This window comes from Brassica oleracea, chromosome C5 (genome assembly GCF_000695525.1).
Source record: "Brassica oleracea var. oleracea cultivar TO1000 chromosome C5, BOL, whole genome shotgun sequence".
Taxonomy (NCBI): Eukaryota; Viridiplantae; Streptophyta; class Magnoliopsida; order Brassicales; family Brassicaceae; genus Brassica; species Brassica oleracea.
The window spans coordinates 16093620-16101302 of NC_027752.1; positions in this window are offsets into that span (position 1 = coordinate 16093620).

Here is a 7683-nt window from a genome sequence, read left to right on the forward strand (position 1 = left end):
GTTCTAAGAGGCTACTAGCTCTCCTTTGAACTATGGACGTCTCCCTGAGCCTGTGGGTTGGCGCCAAGGATGGTTTGCTACTCAAAGACACAAGATCACCTTGTATTGTCTAAGATGGGATTCACAGGAATTCCTTCCTTTAAGTGAGATTAATGTTCTTGAGCTGAACAGAGAAAGCTAGTGACAAGACAACAAATTTGACTGAATAATTCTTAGATTGAAAGTTAAAAAACAAAAGCGGCGTCCCCTTGTCTCTTAAAGAAATCGCAAACTCTAACTCTAGAAGTAAACCAGGATGGTTTAATTCTAATTCTAATCCTAATCCAATTGAAATTGGTTTATTTTAAAATCCTAATTGTCTTTGGTTTAAATTAAATGAAAGCCCAATAACCAAAGCCCTTACAAAGTAATTAAATTAAACCAACAGGCTGGTTTATCTTGATCTCCTTGTCTTGATCCAAGACCCACGATTTTGGCTATCTTCTGGAGCCTCTCCTCTTGTGCTCTCAGCCTTGATCTAGTAGTTGGTCCACTCCACACACTGGTTGGCTCACAAGGTGTCTCACTCTGGTTCTTGCTCTCTTCAGTATCCTCAGCTTCACATCTCTCTTCTGTGGCAGTCTCATCACTTGGCTCATCCTCATCAGTCTCACTCAGCTCCTCTTCTATGTCTCTGGTCATGGCTACACCAGTTTTAGTAAATGAAAAAACATATACTCTTTTACAAATGGCAATGATGCACAAAGTTACTAATATTAATTGACTACAGTGAATGATTGTATGAAAAATCAAAACTTGAACATGATTCCCGCAACGTACATGATCAAATATGCAAAATTTGGAAGAATGGAAAACTAACATTTTCATCTAGTAAAAGAAAATTAAGACTATTAATTTCATTGTTTCGTTTAGGATTTATTGCTATCCAAACACGAATGATCTTTTTTACTATTTTTTGTTGACAATGTCTCATTTGAATATCTTCTAACAATTTGTATTTAGGTAACTGCACAGAACTTTTATTTTTAACCATTTTTTTAGATTAGTGAAAATTTAGTTTCAAAAACTTATGGACATAGACTATTTATAGATTTTCAAAGAACTCGTTAGATAGTTGCAACTTTTCAAATTATAATCAGTTATTTAATGAACAGTCACAATTTTTTTTATAGGTAGTTAATTGAATAGTACTCTTACAATATATAATTCGGATAGATACATCTTTTGAAAAAAAAAAAAATTGAATGGACACATTCTTCCAAATTAACCAACTTTTTAACGGAGACATCTTTTTAAAAAATATTTTTATCGTAAATATGTTGAATGAACACTTTCTTTCAAATGAACTAACTTTTTTGGACACATGTTTCAGAAAATAATTTTATTGTAAATAGTTTGAAGGGACACTTTATTTCAACTTAACTAACTTTTTAATGGATACATCATTTCAGAAGCATTTTTATTATAAAAAAATACATTAGCTATTTAAAAAATATAATTTTTATTTTACAATGGAAAGACATGACTTTTAGACTAACTATTACACAACTTTTGAAACAAATAATTGTACAAAGACATTTTTTGGGATATTAAAAATGAAAACACAACCTTTCACCTTAAATGAGATTCACAACCTTTCACATTAATTAGGATTGCTATTATTAGTAGATTAAGTTATAAATTCGATTCAGTAGTTCCAATATTGACTAATAAACATGAATTATAAGAACATATTAAAAATTCATTTTAATTTTGGATAAATTTGAAGTTTAATAAAGATTTACGTAGAAGACTTCTTTTGAAGTCATCCACAGAAGACTTCAAAAGAAGTCTACCCTGTGTAGACTTCAAAAGAAGTCTTCTATTTAGGTCATTTTTGCAATTGCAAATTTACGAAGGAAGACTTCTTAAGAAGTCTACTCTACAGAAGACATCTTCGGAAGTCTTCCTTTGTAAATATTGGCTTACTTTTGAAATTGAATTTTTTTCGAAATTTCCAGAGAAGTCTTCTCGGATAAACATGTTACTTTTGAATTTGACCGAAGTTAGTCAGAATTTTGACTTTTTGTAGAAGACTTGTAGGGAAGTCTACATGGAGAATACTTCAAAAGAAGTCTTCTCTAAGTCTTCCGAAAGTCTTCTCAATGTCGCAAGAAGTCTGCTGAGTTACTTTTGCAATTGACTATCGGATGACTTCTCTAGAAGTCTTCTCTCGCGGGCAAAGATTTGACCAAAACCCATAATTAAACTAAAGAAGTCTTCTCATTGATATTAAATGTGTTACTATTATTTTTCAATTGCAAAAGTAACCCACACAGACATCTTCCGGCATTGAGAAGACTTAGGGAAGACTTTCAGAAGACTTCTGTAGAAGTTTTCTCGAGGAAGACTTTCTTAGAAGTTTTCTACAAAAAGTCAAATTTCTGACAAACTTCAGTCAAATTTAAAAGTAACTTGTTTATCCGAGAAGTAGAAATCTTCTCTGGGAATTTCGAATTTCTTTGTTTACAAAGAAAAGTTAGAAGACTTCTAGAGAAGTCTTCTATTAAAAACACATAAAATGTCAATTGCAAAACTAACATATGCATTGACCAGAAGACTTATAAAGAAGTCTTCTCGATGAAGAAGTCTTCTTTGTCAAAAAGATCTGAAAAATAAAATGTAGTTCGCGATTTCATACCTTGAACTCGTGAGATGACTTGCGTGGTTTCTCCAATCACCCAAAACTTCACCACAACAGCTACCTACTCGTTAATCACCAAAAATCGTGAGCTTATGAACCTTACATAATTTGTAATCAAAATCTTCAGTTTTTTTGATGAATTTTGAGAGAAAGTGTAAGATATATGGTTTGTATGGATAAGAAATGAGAAAGGATGAGAAAAATCGAAACTTTAGGACATTAACACTTTCAATTTGGTAGTTCATGGTGGTTGAGGTATTTTAAATATTTGGTGAATATGAGGATGGTAAGGTAAAAGCCTTATTTTCGAAAAAAAAAGTAATGGCATTTTTGTGAATAACTAGAACTTCTAGGGTGAATAGGACAAAACAAAGTTTCAAAAAAAGCATAGGTTATTTTTGTGTTTGACTTGAAATTTTGAGTCATTTTTGAAAGAACCTCTTAATAAAATTGAGATTATAGTATGTTACTAATTTATAAAAATAATAATTTTCATTTTTATATTCAAATATTTTTAAGTAAATTTTGTATAAAATAATTGATTTTACAGTATATATTGCTGAAATTTTGCAAATACAAATATCATATTATTTTTATTCGATTATTTGATGTGTATAAGACATATATCGTAACTGTATATACATTTTAGATATAATATGACAATAAATATCCAAATATTTTGAAGTATTTAGATAACACAATTATTATTTTATATATTTCTATAACTATTTTAAATTATATAACTTGTATGTGATTAATATTTTATGAGATTTGCAAAAATTATTTTTTCATATGAATTTATATTTTTTGTTGTCAGGTTACATTTCTTTGGAGTTTTTTTAATTAAAATGACCTATTTAACTTAATAACCATAAGACATTAGTAATTAGCTATCAATGCAGAAAAATATGGTATTTGCAAAATAAAATAAGTTGACTGTAGTGTAGTTACCCTTTTGTCCAAATCGATGGATGTTTAAAAATAGTAAATTTATTAATAATATATTAATTATTAATCTGAGTGAATGTTTGTGTAGTAGTTAGATATTGAAGCTTACATTGATTTAATCTTAATTATCATATATATCCATAGAATAGAATAAAAAACCAGATATCTACATAAATATTTAAATTTATCAATTGTAAAATAAAGTGATTTAAAATTACATTTATCACTTTGCCAATAAATGACGAACTGTATAATGATATGTCAACACAATAAATAAACAAATGAATGTTCGGTTAACTAAATTAACAACCAACTTGAGTTAAAACTATATATTAATACGAACTAACAAGTAAACATATATTTAAACAAGTGCCTTTTAAAGGCTCTAACAATCTTCATACTACAACTGCATAGGATTACATTTAAATTAGGTGTAATTTTTAGATTTCGTGACAAAAAAGGGTGTAATTTTTAGATTTAGCCACTTAATTTAATGAATACTAATTATATAATAGCAGAACTCAAATAACATACTTCTCCATTGCGTCATATATGATATGAATGTGCTGATAATTTATTCGACAACCGGATAATACATGATAATTTGGACTGTTATAATAAAAGCAAGAAAATAATTTTTGTTTATACTAATGTGAATGCATATTATAACCAGGCAATACATCTTTAGTTCGAGTTAGGTTATTATAAGAGATGGAGTCATATGTACACATGAATCTTAACCAGATATTACAAAATTAATCCTGATACAAAATTTAATATCCAGAAAATCATTTTATTAGCCGAGATTAATTAAAAGTCGGGTTCCACATAAACTAGTATATTTGAAGTATTTTAGATAAATAATAATTTGAGATTAACGACATTCCAATGCTGAAATTTAGCTAACAACTTAGCCTCGTTAACAAACTCATTTTCCCCTTGCTTTGAAGCCTGAGATAGCTTTTTCAATGCTTTTTTCTCTCCCATTAGGTACCCTTCTCTATTACTCAAAGGGTTTAACCTCATAAGCCAAAATAACAAAATACATTAAAGACCACACAAAACCCGCAATCACAATCACAATCGTTAAGTAAAGTTCAATCTTAGGCATATCAAAACTACAAGCTGTTAACATCCAATCATTAAAATGTTAAATAAAACACCGTAACAACAAATTTAATAATCTAAATCATCATCACATTTAAACAAGAAAAAAGATGAAACAGAATAGAACATCCAATCATAGTCCACCTTCTTTTAATTCCTTTGGGTGCTTTCCCAGCGAAGAAGACAAGTGCTTTCTTTATACCTTACGTCTTGGGTTTACCGACTGGTTTATATGCTCCAGTGACATTCCAATAACCGGTTCCTGCTGCCCTGGTTTGGATGAGAATCGTTTGGTATTTCCGTTCTTTAGGTGAGAAGAAGTACCACTCTTTCTCTCTGTACAGATACATCTATAATAATTTTTTTTTTAAAGAAACATATTTCAGAATTTTCGAGAAACTGTTAGATCATCTCCAATGGTTCACTTTATTTTTCACTCTAAAATAGAGTAACTTTATAATAGAGTTGAGTTCTACTCCAGTGGTACTCTATTTTAAAATGAAAAATAGAGTGATGAGCAAACAAAAAATAGATTACTCTATAAATAAAGTAAACATATATTTTACTCTATTGTAGAGTAAAAACAAATAGAGTTGGGTTGGAGATCTTTACTCTAAACTCTATTTTTCGGGGTTGGGATTCCCATTAGATCTACCCAAAATCTCCCAAGGATTGAACTTGTAGAGATCGATTTCGGCGATAAGCGGAGCTATGATCTGCTTAAATACTCATCTCCGACACAAGCAGAATCTCACAAGCTCTTCGTATTTTGGGTGGAATCGGAATCCTTCAGCTATGCTTTCCTTCTTCAAAATTCTTCTACAGCTCGATTTGGGTTCATTTGCGGAAGGATGGAATCAAGAAGATGAGAGTGAGGCATAGAAGGTTTTGTAAGGATGAGAATTGCCACAAATTGTTTTTAGGTTTAGAGGTGATAGGATAGCTTATTGTAGCCTTTACTAGGGTAATTGGTAGCCTCTCCTAGCTACATATACCCTATATAAAAATGAAAGACCTATGTACAAAGCTAGAAAACCATGTACAATGGTTCTAACAATTCAACGCCCTCTATTTTACAACACTCCACATCATCTTTTCTCTCGTCCACGTGTTTATTCAACACCCACTTCATTTTAACCTCTACAATAGTTATATTTAATACTCCACCATTTTTAATTCATATTGTTATCTTTTGTAATATAATAACTACATATGAATAATAATTTTTATGTAATTAACTTAAATAACTTAAATGGAATAACTTTTCTTTTATTTTATGTTAATATTCTTAACTAAATTTTAAAAAATATATTGAATTAGTATGATTAAAAAATAAAATTACAAAGTTATGGGATTTGTTGGAAGTTGGTTTTAAAACTGATAATTGTTGGGATATGAGATGTTAAAAAGAAAATAAGAAGAATTTTGGGTGTTAAAAAGATTATTATTAAGATCTATTTAACACAAAAAGAGTTTAAACATCAAAATAATTCATGCAGCGTTGCTCGAAAAACTGATCTCAAATCCGCACTGTGGGTCCTCACCTTCTTCGAAAGACGATCACGCCCGTCACAGCCAGTAGGACTAGTCGGTTTCATACTGGCAACACCGGCTGGTACGACACTTTCACAACTAATGGAACCGACGTTGCCACCAGCCGCCTGAGGAAGACATGTATCTTCCCTCAAAACTTCGGTTAGAGCATCACTAACACCTTTGGAATGTATCGTATCCGATCCCCTAACACCGCATATGCTACGGATCCTCGTAGATTTACAAAATCTCGATCTTCTCCTAGTGGACATAGTTTGTGAGGCATTGCGAAAATTAAAGAAAATTGTAACTAATAAAGGGTTCAACCCTCGAATTTATATCAAAAATCCATGTATCTCGAAAAGATATCATTGAAAAGGATCATACGAGAATAATACCCCACAAATATTTAGGCACATCTCAGCGTACTTATCCACATGGGAAAATAAGATATGGAGATTTCAAAGACACAAATTTTGTCCTAAACTATACCGCAAGCCCATTAAGGACTAAGGGGATATCTGTTGGGCCCAGATCTCCTATGGGCCCGCATAAATCTCATGAACGAAGTTCAGATAGATGGTTGCATAGCTCGGGATCGGCCTCAGTAAGAGGCAAGGTAGTATATATGAGTAATTAATCACGATCTAGCTCCGTGAATCCGAGCCAGCAAAACACTATGATTAAACCTGGATCTCGAACCTATTTTGGGTGGCACGCGAAATGCGAAGAGATTGAAGACAATGGGAGACCGATCTTAATCTCTAATTAGATCACGAGGTTGATGGTTGTCGAGTTTGCTGCAAAGAATATAAGACTCGTTCAACCGAGTTATGCTCCTGAGATCCGCATAAGTAGTCCCCAAAATCATTGAAATCAAGCGAACAAGAAGAGTAGAAGATATTGGAGCTTTCTAACGACTTAAGCAAGTATAAAAGGAAGACAAGAGAGAGAGAGGAGAAGGATATACATTTATTCACTGACAATGACACACACATTACCATCGAGCTCGAGCTCTCAACCCTAAACACTTTGATCTTGCTAGTTCTCTTTGTTCTTAGTAAGTCTTCTTTTGATTGTCATTCATTTACGGATTTTTAACGTTAAAACCCCTCAACTAAATTTGTTTTGGGTAAAAACCCCCAAACTAAGTATTTAACGAAAAAACCCTCAAACTAACTTTATTTAATGAATTAAACCCTAGCAGGTCATAATTACCGTTACTACCGGTAAATCTTTAGTTTAGGGGTTTCTACATTAAGTAATCATAGTTGAGGGGTTTTACCATTAAAAATTGTAAAAAAAATTAAATATTTTATAATATTATCTAAAAAATTAGTAACTGAAATTTTCAAAATTGCATTTTTAATTTTTTTTTGTAAATATATGAGTTTGATGTGTTTTTAACATCA